Genomic DNA, 14,569 nt, shown 5'->3' with positions numbered 1-14,569 from the left:
CCGCTCTAGATAAAATGCTAGGGCCCTACGGACATCAAGGGTATGCAGGCTGCGGTGGCTGGGGTCCGTATGGGGCTTAGAGAAGAACACCGGTAGACAAATGTCTTGGCCCATGTGAAAATGCTTGACCACCTTTGGAAGGAATTTAGGGTGTGGCCTCAGTTGCACCTTATCCTTATGAAAAACTGTATAAGGAGGTTCCGAAGTGAGGGCTCTCAATTCCGATACCCTCCTGGCCGATGTGATGGCCACGAAAAACGCTACCTTCCATGAAAGGTGCATGAGGGAGCAAGAGGCTAGGGGTTCAAAGGGGGGCCCCATGAGTTTAGTTAGGACCAGGTTGAGATTCCACGCAGGGACCGGTGGGCGCGAATAGGGAAACACCCTTTCCAGTCCCTTGAGGAATCGGGCTACTGTGGGGTTGGAGAACACTGAAACTCCCAACTCCCCAGGATGGAACGCCGATATGGCAGCCAGATGCACTTTAATGGAGGCGGGGGCAAGCCCTTGACGTTTGAGGTCCAGCAAGTAGTCCAAAATTGACGGGACCGAGGCCCGCAGAGGCTGTATGTGATGAGGCTCACACCAGTGGGAGAACCTTCTCCATTTGGCAAGTTAGGTCGCTCTTGTGGAGGGCTTCCTACTACCAAGGAGAATTCGCTGGACCTGGTGAGAGCACCTTTGCTCCGTATCGTTTAGCCAGAGAGATACCACGCCGTGAGATGTAGCGACTGTAGGTTCGGGTGGAGTAGGCGACCCCGGTCCTGTGTGAAGAGGTCGCGATGGAGGGGGAGGGCAATCGGGGCAGATATGGACAATTCCAGCAGGGTCGTGAACCAATGCTGGCGTGGCCACGCCGGGGCGATGAGGATGACTGACGCCTTGTCCCTGCGGGTCTTGAGGAGGACCTTGTGGATGAGCGGGAATGGAGGGAAGGCATACCTCAGGCTCCCGCCCCACGGGATCGCGAAGGCATCTGCCAACGAGCCCGGGCTGAGGTTCTGGTACGAACAAAACTAAGGGCATTGGCTGTTGTCCTTGGTGGCGAAGAGATCCACCAGGGGAAACCCCCACCTCTGGAAGATTGAACACAGGACGTCCCGTTTCAACGCCCATTCATGCATGTGGTAGGACCGGCTGAGGCGGTCTGCTAACCCGTTTTGGACCCCTGGGAGATATGTTGCGATAAGGTGGACTGAATGGGCTATACAGAAGTCCCATAGGCGGAGCGCCTCGTGACAGAGGGGAGAGGATCGGGACCCACCCTGCTTGTTTATGTAGAACATGGCGGTAGTGTTGTCCGTCAGAACTGACACGCTGTGGCCTTCTATGGTGGCGTGAAAGGTCTGACAGGCGAGGCGAACCGCCCTTAGCTCCTTCAGATTGATGTGAAGCAACTTTTCTTCCCTGGACCACAAGTCCTGGGTCCGCAGGTCCCCCAGGTGCGCCCCCCAACCCAGGTCCGATGCATCTGTTACTAACGTCAGAGTGGGTTGTGGGGCAGCGAAGGGGACCCCCTCGCAAACCTGCTGCTGATCGAGCCACCAGCGGAGGGAGTTCAACACCCGAGCCGGGATTGTCACCACCAGGGGGATTGTCACCACCCATCTCTGTTGGGGCGATACGTTTGGGCTAGCCACAACTGCAATGGCCTGAGTCTTAGGCGGGCATGTCTGACTACATGTGTGCAGGCCGCCATGTGCCCCAAGAGTTGCAGGCAGCACCTGGCCGTAGTCGTGGGAAATTGTTGGACGGAGCCTACAACCCTTTGAATGGCCAAGAACCGTGACACTGGAAGACTTGCCCGCGCTGCCACCGAGTCCAGGACTGCTCCTATGAAGTCCAGTCTCTGCGTGGGGATCAGTGAGGACTTGGGCACATTGACCAGTAGGCCGAGCTTGCAGAACACCTGTAGAGCCAGCGTCACGTGGGAGCGGACCTCGGCCTCTGACCTGCCTGCGAGGAGCCAGTCGTCCAAGTACGGGTACACGCGCATCCTTCTCTTCCGAAGAAAAGCTGCCACCATGGACATGCATTTTGTGAACACTCGTGGGGCTGTTGCCAGGCCGAAGGGCAGGACCGTAAATTGAAAATGGCGCTGGTTGATGGTGAAGCACAGGAACCGCTGGTGGGCCGGGCGGATGGCGATGTGAAAATACGCATCTTTCATATCGAGGGCAGCGTACCAATCCCCCGGATCCAGGGATGGGATAATAGCTCCAAATGAGACCATACGGAAACGTGTTTTGACCAGAAATTTGTTTAGTCCGCGTAGGTCCAAAATGGGACGGAGGCCCCCTTTTGCTTTGGGAATCAGGAAATACCTGGAGTAGAATCCTTTCCCCCTTAGGTCTGGGGGGACCTCTTCCACTGCTCCTACAGTGAGGAGGGTCCGCACCTCCTCCATGAGGAGTTGCTCGTGAGAGGGGTCCCTGAAGAGGGACGGGGTTGGGGGATGGGAGGGAGGGGGCGAGGAGAACTGAAGGGCATAGCCCGCCTCTACCGTGCGCAGGACCCAGCGGTCCGATGTTATATGTGACCAAGCACGGTAAAAACGGGACAGGCGGTCCCTGAAACATAGAGGTGGATCCGGAATAGAGTGTGGTACGCTGCCCTCAATCGCAGCTTCAAAACCCTGGTTTATTTCCTGGCTGCGGCTTGCCTTGGCCATGATTTTGGCCCTGGTTAGGCGTATTGTTACGTCTCCGCCTGTTATCCCTGCCACGTCTGCGGTACGGTTCTTGTCGAGGACGAGGGTGGTACTGCCTCTGTGGTGGTTGGGGCTTGAAGGGTTTCCTCTGTGTCACTGGGGTATGCATTCCCAACGACTTGAGGGTTGCTCAAGAGTCTTTGAGGCTATGTAGTCTGGCATCCGTCTGGTCCGAAAACAAGCCTGACCCCTCGAACGGAAGGTCTTGGAGGGTGTTTTGCACCTCTGGGGGAAGGCCGGAAGCCTGTAACCATGCCGAGCGTCTCATTACTACCCTTGATGCGATTGTCCTCGCAGCTGCGTCCGCGGAGTCAAGGGAGGCCTGTAGGGAGGTTTTGGCTACCGCCTTCCCTTCGTCCACTAGAGCCGTAAACTCGGGTTGTGAGTCCTGAGGCAGGGATTCCTTAAACTTGGAGACTGATCCCCAAGAATTAAAGTTGTGTCTGTTCAGAATCGCTTGCTGATTAGTGATCCTCAACTGGAGGCCCCCGGACGAGTAGACCTTTCTCCCAAATAAGTCCAAGCGTTTCGCCTCCTTGGCCTTGGGGGCCGGGGCTTGCTGGCCATGACGCTCTCGTTCGTTGACTGCAGAGATGACCAGCGAACAGGGAGTTGGGTGAGAGAAGAGGAAGTCAAACCCTTTAGATGGGGCGAAGTATTTCCTCTCCACGCCTTTCGCAGTTGGTGCACTGGAGGCCGGTGTTTGCCATACTGTTTTGTAGTTGGACTGGACCGTTTTTATGATCGGGAGTGCGATCCTGGTGGGGCCCTCCGGGCTTAAGATGTCGACCATAGGGTCCTCCTGCTCTACCGTCTCCTCTGCCTGCAAGCCCAGATTGAGGGCTACACGGCGGAGCAGGTCCTGGTGCGCCCGATGATCAATCGGAGGAGGGCCAGACACTGTTGTACCCGCCACGGCTTCGTCTGGTGAGGAGGAAGAGGTCAGGGCCTTTTGCGCATCTTCGTCTTCCTGCAACTTCTCACTGATTGGGCGCTCCTCTGGGGCCCGTCCCATGACGTGGTTCTGAGACGGTACCGGGCTCGGTGCCGAGTCTGCTCCTTCTCACTCCGGTGGTCTGGAGACCGTGGCCTCCTTTCGAGAGGGCGGGCGCCACTGCGGAGAGTGGGACCGGTGTCCCGAGGGCCCAGATCTCGAGGTCCTGGACGGGGGGCCTTGCTGGTGGTAGGCCCAAGGGGTCCAGAATAGCCATTCTCCTGGCTGGCCCCATTGAGGATGCCAAGCGGCTTCGTGGTCCCTACTGGCCTGTGCCCTGTGGGCATATCCGCCGTACCGGCCCGAGTCTGCCTCCGAAACCACAGACGGTGATCTGGAAGGCCACGGCGGTGCCGTGGGGTGGTGCCGGTCCGGGGTCGGAGAGTAGTGCCTCCGTGACCGGGACCTGGAGTAGCGTCTTGCCGATCTGGACCTGGATCAGTACCGGTGACCACGGGATCAGGAACAACTACAGGTGGTCGGTCTCGGGGATCGTGTAACTGACACGTCCCAGTGCCTACTCGAGTAGGGCTGCTGGGTCGGTGCCGGCCGCTTATTGAGGCCCAACGGCTGTGGAGCTCTCTGCGCAGAGGGAAGCCGGGAGTCCACTGAGGCTAAGCTCAACCGGGACTGGCGCCGTGAACGGTGTCAAGATGGCGACCGTGATGGGCGCACCATTGCCGGCTTGCCTCTGGATGGCAGTCTCGGCGGAACGTCTTTAATATGGATGTGGCCCTTAGTGGACAATTCAATGAGGTCCTTTGCTGCCTCAAATATGTCCGGGGTGGAGGGCTGTTCCAAAAGCTCCTCCAGCCCTTCCTCCTCACTCGACGCGCCTATCCCGGGGCTCGACGGGCCTTTCGGCGCCGGAGCCACTGACACCGGGACCTGTGTCGGGGCCGCAACGGCCTTAGGCGCACTCGAGGTCTTCGTGGGCGCTGCCCTCTTATGCGGGGAGCGTCCTCGGGCCTTGGGTTGGCCCTTCGATTTCGTCGGCGAAGACGACCGGTGCCGGAGGTGTTCTCGCTGATTCGGTGCCGTGGGCTTAGGGTGTCCCGCTGGCGCCGGATCACGGACCGATGCCGGGGCACTCCGCACGGAGGCTGATGGTGCCGTCGAAGTGGAGGGCTGTAACGCCATCTCCATGAGCAGCTGCTTAAGGCAAAAGTCTCTCTCTTTCTTAGTCCTGGGCTTGAAAGCCTTACAGATCTTGCAGCGCTCTTTTTGGTGTGCTTCCCCCAGGCAACGGAGACACGAGTCGTGTGGATCGCTTAATGGCATAGGCTTACGGCACGTGGCACAAGCCTTGAAGCCTTGGGCGTGCGGCATGCCCCGCCGCCCAGGGCCGGTGCCGGGGTTGACCAAACACCTAATACAAGAAGTTTGAGTATTTCTAAAGAACTGTTAACTGCCAAGCTTAACACTAACTACTAAAGAACTGATAACTGTAAAGATAACACTAACGACTATGCTAAGGGACACTCTCAGACGAGAGACAGAGTTGTTCCAACACCGCCACGGACGGTAAGAAGGAACTGAGGGAGGGTCGGGCCTGCAGGGATATATATACCCTAGAGCGGGGCGCCGCTCTGGCGGGAGGGGGGAGCCCTGCCGGCCCGACGGGAGCCGCTGAGGGAAAAAGTTTCCGACGTCCGTGCACGCGGCGTGCGCACATCTAATGTGTAATGGATGTGAACAATCACTCGAAGAAGAACACGACTGTTTGGAGGTCATAGATGCCCAATACTCCAGCCGCCCGGCCTTAAAAGATCAACCGCTCCTTAATGCAGACTGTGAGTGGTACACCGACGGCAGTAGTACTGTTACAAACGGACAAAGGAGGGCGGGCTATGCTGTTGTAACTCTCCACGAAACCGTGGAAGCAGAGGGTTTACCTGCTGGGACATCAGCCCACCTGGCTGAATTGGTAGCCTTAACCCGTGCACTTGAATTGTCAAAAGGAAAAAGAACAGAACGAGTTAACTGAGGAAAAAAATAGCTAGCAAGTTCAGTCCAAAGATAAGATGCTGGCCCCATCTAAGGACATTGTTCACAGCTAAGACTTGGCTGACAACCAAGAAAAGGGGGGCCTGAATGTGCCCAAGCAACTATGAGATCTGCAAAACACTGCCAGGCATTAATGAAATGTGTTAGGTTTCTTTTCTCACAGATAAAAGAAGTGCTAACCAAAGACCCTAGCAGCCCTGCCACTCATTGAAACAAGGAGACTGAGTCTACGTAAAGTCCATCAACGAAAGACTGCTTTGGCTCCACACTGGAAAGGCCCTTTCTAAATCCTGTTAACCACCAACACCGCTGTGAAGTGCCAAGGACTGCCTACCTGGACCCATGCTTCTCACTGTAAAAAGGCCCCTCTCGGACTGATGATAAGCCTATTTCTCCTTCTAGCTCTGCTGTGCCTTCTGGACAGCAGGAAAAAGAAGAAAAAAAAAAAAAAAAAGGACAAGGTGAAGTGCTAGTAACCTCTCCCTTGTCTACTGACAGACCTACTGTGCCTCTGGATTTTTCTAAAAGAAGCAAAACCATTACAGGGTAATGTGCTAGTAACCTCTCCCTTGTATGATGCTGAACCACACTGTTTCAGGAAAAGAAAAGAAGGAACACTTGCTTCATTGAAACCACAAAGTCCAGGAATTCCTGACTACAAAAGACATTAAGAACTGACCCTGGTGAAGAAAAAAAAATTATATGCCGGCAAAGAGGCTCTTACCCAGCTTATGAGTAACTATTTTCTAACCTCTGGACTTAGACTCATAGCATTCCAGGTACAGGCTGAATGTCTGATCTGCCAAAAAAAAATAACCCTCGACCGGGAGTGTCAGTGCCACCAGCCACTCTGGAACCTACCCCAGGCCCGGAACTGGTTTGGCAAATAGACTTTACTGAGTTCCCCCGAATCCAAGGGTTCAGATACCTCCTTGTCTTGGTGGATCGATTCAGCGGATGGCCTGAAGCCTTCCCATGCCGAAACAACACTGCCAAAACGTTGGCTCTTAAATTTGTCAAGATCATTCCCTGCTTCGGACTCCCCCAGTGGATGGAATCTGACAACAGAACACACTTCACATCTCAAGTCGTTCAGAAGATATCGGATGCCCTGCTAATACCCTGGAAGCTCCACACTCCATGGCGACTGCAGGCCAGTGGGGTAGTGGAGCGTACAAATCAGACACTCAAGCGACATCTCTCAAAGGTCTGCCAGGAGGTTTCCCTACGGTGGCCTGATGCCTTACCCCTTGTTTTGCTCCGCATTCGCGCTCTCCCAAAGGGCAGGTTAGGGCTCAGTCCCTTCGAGATTATGTTTGGAAGGGCATGGCCTATGAACAGTACATCGGTTCTGTTAGGGGAGTGGGAGGTAGGCTCCGACTCATCAAGCCCTCGGATCGCTACCCCTTCCTGCTTCTCCACGTGGGCACCAATGATACTGCCAAGAATGACCTTGAGCGGATCACTGCAGACTACGTGGCTCTGGGAAGAAGGATAAAGGAGTTTGAGGCGCAAGTGGTGTTCTCGTCCATCCTCCCTGTGCAAGGAAAAGGCCGGGGTAGAGACCGTCGAATCGTGGAAGTCAACGAATGGCTACGCAGGTGGTGTCGGAGAGAAGGCTTTGGATTCTTCGACCATGGGATGGTGTTCCAAGAAGAAGGAGTGCTAGGCAGAGACGGGCTCCACCTAACGAAGAGAGGGAAGAGCATCTTCGCCAGCAGGCTGGCTAACCTAGTGAGGAGGGCTTTAAACTAGGTTCACCGGGGGAAGGAGACCAAAGCCCTGAGGTAAGTGGGGAAATGGGATCCTGGGAGGAAGCACAAGCAGGAGAGCGCAAGAGGGGAGGACTCCTGTCTCATGCTGAGAAAGAGGGACGATCATTGAGTTATCTTAAGTGCCTATACACAAATGCAAGAAGCCTGGGAAACAAGCAGGGAGAACTGGAAGTCCTGGCACAGTCAGGGAACTATGATGTGATTGGAATAACAGAGACTTGGTGGGATAACTCACATGACTGGAGTACTGTCATGGATGGATATAAACTGTTCAGGAAGGACAGGCAGGGCAGAAAAGGTGGGGGAGTTGCATTGTATGTAAGAGAGGAGTATGACTGCTCAGAGCTCCGGTATGATACTGCAGAAAAACCTGAGTGTCTCTGGATAAAGTTGAGAAGTGGGAGCAACAAGGGTGATGTCGTGGTTGGAGTCTGCTATAGACCACCAGACCAGGGGGATGAGGTGGACGAGGCTTTCTTCTGGCAACTAGCAGAAGTTGCTAGATCGCAGGCCCTGGTTCTCATGGGAGACTTTAATCACCCTGATATCTGCTGGGAGAGCAATACAGCGGTGCACAGGCAATCCAGGAAATTTTTGGAAAGCGTAGGGGACAATTTCCTGGTGCAAGTGCTGGAGGAACCAACTAGGGGCAAAGCTTTTCTTGACCTGCTGCTCACAAACAGGGAAGAACTAGTAGGGGAAGCAAAAGTGGATGGGAACCTGGGAGGCAGTGACCATGAGATGGTCGAGTTCAGGATCCTGACACAAGGAAGAAAGGAGAGCAGCAGAATACGGACCCTGGACTTCAGAAAAGCAGACTTTGACTCCCTCAGGGAACAGATGGGCAGGATCCCCTGGGAGAATAACATGAAGGGCAAAGGGGTCCAGGAGAGCTGGCTGTATTTGAAAGAATCCTTATTGAGGTTGCAGGAACAAACCATCCCGATGTGTAGAAAGAATAGTAAATATGGCAGGCGACCAGCTTGGCTAAACAGTGAAATCCTTGCTGATCTTAAACGCAAAAAAGAGGCTTATAAGAAGTGGAAGATTGGACAAATGACCAGGGAGGAGTATAAAAATATTGCTCAGGCGTGCAGGAGTGAAATCAGGAAGGCCAAATCACACTTGGAGTTGCAGTTAGCAAGAGATGTTAAGAGTAACAAGAAGGGTTTCTTCAGGTATGTTAGCAACAAGAAGAAAATCAAGGAAAGTGTGGGCCCCTTACTGAATGAGGGAGGCAACCTGGTGACCGAGGATGTGGAAAAAGCTAATGTACTCAATGATTTTTTTGCCTCTGTCTTCACGCACAAGGTCAGCTCCCAGATTGCTGCACTGGGCAGTACAGCATGGGGAGAAGGTGACCAGCCCTCTGTGGAGAAAGAAGTGGTTCGGGACTATTTAGAAAAACTGGACGTGCACAAGTCCATGGGGCCGGATGCGCTGCATCCGAGGGTGCTAAAGGAGTTGGCGGGTGAGATTGCAGAGCCATTAGCCATTATTTTTGAAAACTCATGGCGATCGGGGGAGGTCCCAGATGACTGGAAAAAGGCTAATGTAGTGCCCATCTTTAAAAAAGGGAAGAAGGAGGATCCGGGGAACTACAGGCCAGTCAGCCTCACCTCAGTCCCTGGAAAAATTATGGAGCAGGTCCTCAAGGAATCAATTATGAAACATTTAGAGGAAAGGAAAGTGATCAGGAACAGTCAGCATGGATTCACGAAGGGGAAGTCGTGCCTGACTAACCTAATTGCCTTCTATGATGAGATAACTGGCTCTGTGGATGAGGGGAAAGCAGTGGATGTGTTATTTCTTGACTTTAGCAAAGCTTTTGATACTGTCTCCCACAGTATTCTTGCCACCAAGTTAAAGAAGTATGGGCTGGATGAATGGACTGTAAGGTGGATAGAAAGCTGGCTAGATCGTCGGGCTCAACGGGTAGTGATCAATGGCTCCATGTCTAGTTGGCAGCTGGTTTCAAGTGGAGTGCCCCAAGGGTCGGTCCTGGGGCCGGTTTTGTTTAATATCTTTATTAATGATCTGGAGGATGGTGTGGACTGCACTCTCAGCAAGTTTGCAGATGACACTAAACTAGGAGGCGTGGTAGATACACTAGAGGGTAGGGATCGGATACAGAGGGACCTAGACAAATTAGAGGATTGGGCAGAAAAAAACCTGATGAGGTTCAACAAGGACAAGTGCAGAGTCCTGCACTTAGGACGGAAGAATCCCATGCACTGCTACAGACTAGGGACCGAATGGCTAGGTAGCAGTTCTGCTGAAAAGGACCTAGGGGTCACAGTGGACGAGAAGCTGGATATGAGTCAACAGTGTGCTCTTGTTGCCAAGAAGGCTAACGGCATTTTGGGCTGTATAAGTAGGGGCATTGCCAGCAGATCGAGGAACGTGATCGTTCCCCTTTATTCGACATTGGTGAGGCCTCATCTGGAATACTGTGTCCAGTTTTGGGCCCCACACTACAAGAAGGATGTGGAAAAATTGGAAAGAGTCCAGCGGAGGGCAACAAAAATGATTAGGGGTCTGGAGCATATGACTTATGAGGAGAGGCTGAGAGAACTGGGATTGTTTAGTCTCCAGAAGAGAAGAATGAGGGGGGATTTGATAGCAGCCTTCAACTACCTGAAGGGGGGTTCCAAAGAGGATGGAGCTCGGCTGTTCTCAGTGGTGGCAGATGACAGAACAAGGAGCAATGGTCTCAAGTTGCGGTGGGGGAAGTCCAGGTTGGATATCAGGAAAAACTATTTCACTAGGAGGGTGGTGAAACACTGGAATGCGTTACCTAGGGAGGTGGTGGAGTCTCCTTCCTGGGAGGTTTTTAAGGCCCGGCTTGACAAAGCCCTGGCTGGGATGATTTAGCTGGGAATTGGTCCTGCTTTGAGCAGGGGGTTGGACTAGATGACCTCTTGAGGTCCCTTCCAACTCTGATATTCTATGATTCTATGTGGCTTCTTATCTCAGTACATGTGCTCTCTGTCTGCTGTTCTCTGTTCTCTCCACAGGTATACCAAAGATTTGCAGCCTCTCCCGCTGGATGCCCCTGTCCACTCCCTGCAACCAGGTGACTCCATTCTCGTTCGTACCTGGAAGGACGAGCCTCTCCAAGAGAAGTGGAAGGGGCCCCACACCGTCCTGCTGGTCTCGCACACAGCAGCAAAGGTTGAGGGACACAAAAACTGGATCCATCACTCTCATCTAAAAGCAGTGCCCGCTCCTGAACGGTGGACCGTCCAGCCTACGGAAAAGACTGCCAGCGACGACCTGGGACTTAAACTGTTATTCAAAAGACAATAAGGTCTGCTGGGAATGTCCTGTGACCTCTTTGGACAGTTGCAGCACACTCCCAGCGAAAACTCTGAGCATTGGTTGTGTTTATTTTCACAGGGCCGGCCTAACCTGGTGGCCTGGTCCCTTTTGTTTTTAGTCTGCCTGCTATTGGTAATTGTTATTTTGTGGGTATTTGGGGAATTGTAATTGTTAGACCCCAGGGTCACCTGCCCAAAATGGAATCAGGTCCAGGGTCTGCCACTGTGTTACTCTTTGCCATAGGGGCACTCCTCTCATTGACTGCCGTTTCCCCCCAGGCACATGCGGGATGGAGAAAAATCCCTATCAACTTAGAAACAAATACGTATGAGGCCCTGAAGGTTTGCTTTGCCCAAGAGTTTAACCTCTCTAGATATGCTCCCAAATCCCGCACCACGCGGCAGGGTTACCTTGGAGGGTGGTCCCCCAAAATTGGTCAGATATCTGCTGGGGATGGTTCAGTAGGGGAAAAAATACCCCGGGTACCCCCTTGTCACAAAACTGAACCATTGAATCCCAGTATGCATTAAGCGACGACCCCTGGAAGCCGCAGGCCAACTCAACACATCTCCCTTCCCCTATTAGGCTGCGGTCAGTGGCCCCCGGGTTGGTGTGCTATCAACAATTCAAGTCTAGCAATCACACCTGGCCCGCTGAAAATAGCATCTGTCAGTATTACTTATCCCCTGACAGTAACGCTTCCGTCCCTGTCTATGTTAACGGCAAATCCGACTCTACCACCCAGTTCAGACCGTTTACTGACACCCAAACAAGTAGGTGAAGTAGCGGTTATAATGGCTTGGTAGGGAATGACCACTCCTTTTACATTTGCGGTACCTCTGCCTATAAGTGGCTACCGCATCAGTGGTATGGAAACTGCTATTTAGGATATCTTGCCCCTCCCCTTTGTGTCATCCCTAAACTGCCCCCTGGCCGTCCCAGACAGTGTAGATCTTTGTATGCCACCCCAGAGCCCATTACAGAAGGAGACAGGTTGGGTATGATCCTCCTCCCATCCTATGGGGTGGGACGGCTGGCTCAATTTTATCATTGGCTCTCTATGTTTCTCACCAAGTTCGCCAATGAAACCTTGGCCATAGAGAAGAGCCTTAACTCAGAGCTTTACCAGCTCCAGCTGCTGTCCCTGCAAAACAGACAGGCCTTAGATTATGTTTTAGCCTCTCAGGGCAGGGTGTGTGCCCTTATTGGAAGTGAATGTTGTACTTATGTCCTGGAAAACTCACAGGACATTAACAAGCATGTCCTGTCGGCCAAACAGGCTTTTGAGCAGTGGAAGGCCCAGGAAAGGGAACCCACGGTTTTCGATTCCCTTTGGAGTTGGTTGCCCGACCCGGGAGGACTGGGGGGTGGCCTTGTGCGTCTCCTCCTCACAGGTGTGGTACTATGCCTGGTCACCCTCCTCCTGATTGCTTGTTTTAAAATGCTCCTCCGTAAGCTTTGTGCCCCCCGTTCCCCAAAAGTCCTGACATGCCCTCTCATTTATAACCCCAACTCCATGGCACTCAATCGTATCTTGTCCACAGAATATGAGAAAACTCAGCCAAAAGCTTGTTGAGTATTCTCAAAGGAGGGAGTTGTTGGTGTCATTAGGCATAACCCTAGGTAACTCGGGAGGGTGGAAGACCACGAGTGTCGATGAAGCGTTCCTGCACTAGGCCTAAATGAGCCAAAGTTCTTCCATGTTTAAACTCTAATTGACCTCAAAAGCCAGATGCAGAAATTGGAATGTGTAACTGCCAGTTATCAGGTGCAACAGGCTGCATCCTGATTATCACTACAAAAGGTTTTTTCTCCTGCTGATAATACCCCACCTTAATTGATTACTCTCGTTATAGTTGGTATGGCAACACCCATTTTTTCATGTTCTCTGTGTATATATATCTTCCTACTGTATTTTCCACTGCATGCATCTGATTAAGTGGGTTTTAGCCCACAAAAGCTTATGCTCAAATAAATTTGTTAGTCTCTAAGGTGCCACAAGTACTCCTCGTTCTTTTTGCTGATACAGACTAACACGGCTACCACTCTGAAATGAAGAAGAAAACCACATTCAGGAATAACTGCAAAGTAGAGAAGAAATAAGTACACTAAACCTAGGCAACAGAATTTATTATACACTAGATAAATCCAATTGCACGACTGACCCAATACCCCACCAATTAGGGTAGGACACATGTTCTATTATGTTGTAGAATCTATTGTAATAGAGTGTACAGGCCCATTAAGGCTTGCAAGAGGAACTCTTCTGAGCCCACACTACACCTTGACACATTTGCATCTAAAAAAACCCATGGGACAGGAGATGAAGCACAATGTGGCCTTAGTGGACCCAAGAATCCATCTAATTTAATTTAGGTTATAAATCTCTTCATTTTATAAATAAAAAGTGGAGTTTTACCCAATAAATCTTGATGGTATTAAAGTAGCCTTCAGAAGATATTTATTTAGGCCTGTATTTCACACTGTATATTGGGAGTATGCATGTGTGATGTAAATCCTTACAAAATTCTTTGAACTATAGTCCTTGCACATGTATTGCCTCTGCTTTTAGAAATAAAATCTCAGCTGACTGACCATACAATATCATCATCAAATTCCACCTTAAATTGAAACTATTTTGAATCATTTGAGTGTAAAATGCAGCAGCTATCAGCCCAAACCAAATGTTGTCACCTAGTGTGCAATAAACTAATGTTATGGCCAAGCTAAAATAAATGATTGATTGAAATCAATTAAAGTTTTGCCCAAGTGAGTACTGCTTTGGTTGCATAGTATTGCAACATTTCTCTATAGTACCTTCCCATAGCGAGCTGAATTGTCTATTATTAAGCTAGTAGAGCTCACCTAATTCTTCCTAACTGTGAAAAGCTTTGTAATTTTATTTTAAATGAGACAGACTATAGAATTTAATAAACTTGAAAGCAATACACAAGTTTGGGAATGGTTACTGCCTGAATAAGCAAAATTTATGGTTGACTTTTCCTTAATAAAAGTCCTGTAACAACATGTCAGGGAATTCTGAGTGACTGGAAACAGTTTATTAAATGTAATTTAAAATTCTGATTAGCCTCTAAGGTTCATTGTGTTTTGGTGGTTGTAGTTGTTAATCTTATTAACTAACTGTTGTGGCACCATGGAGAAAAATAAAGTTATAATTAAGACAGCCATTTCAAAGCAACTCCTTTGTTACTCTAGACTCAGTGTTAGAATTATACAGCACAAGTACACTACTAAATATGATCAATCAGCAACTATTACTTCTAAAGGACTAGAACATACCTATATGCCTATGCAATGGAGTAAGGGGGGATAAGTTGTCCCTTTACTCTCTTGAATGGTCTGCTTGTACCATAAGCTGCAGTGCGCAATGGGAAGCAGGATTTGCAGAGCTGCTATTTCATCTCCAGACCATACAGGTAGTCAGGAGAGACTGGGGCCGAGGACAGGCAGAGTCTTGGACGCATGTCTCAATGTGCTAGACAGCACAGCTATGCCAGCAAACCAGATGACATACTGGGCTGAATATAGGCCTGGCACTAGGGTTACCATATTTAAAAAATAAAAAAAGAGGACACTCCACGGGGCCCTGACCCCGCCCCTTTCCCACCCCCGGCCCCACCCCAACTCCGTCCCTTCCCCAAAGTCCCCCTTCTAACTCCACCCCCTCCCCTGAGCACCCACATTCCCCCTCCTCCCTCCCAGCCACGCGAAAAGGGCTGCCCGAGCGCTACCAGCTTCACA

The 14,569-nt window shown here is 51.3% G+C and overlaps 1 protein-coding gene across 5 annotated transcripts in view; it reads right to left on the bottom strand.

The window, feature by feature from the left end:
- The window catches only part of ALDH1L2 (aldehyde dehydrogenase 1 family member L2), a 74,282-nt gene that overhangs the window by 50,811 nt on the left and 8,902 nt on the right, over positions 1-14,569 (bottom strand). The gene's annotated exons all lie outside the window — the stretch shown is intronic.

This window comes from Chrysemys picta, chromosome 1 (genome assembly GCF_011386835.1).
Source record: "Chrysemys picta bellii isolate R12L10 chromosome 1, ASM1138683v2, whole genome shotgun sequence".
Classification (NCBI taxonomy): domain Eukaryota; kingdom Metazoa; phylum Chordata; order Testudines; family Emydidae; genus Chrysemys; species Chrysemys picta.
Note: the sequence above shows the minus strand (reverse complement) of the source record. Positions and strands in the feature narration are given on the sequence as shown.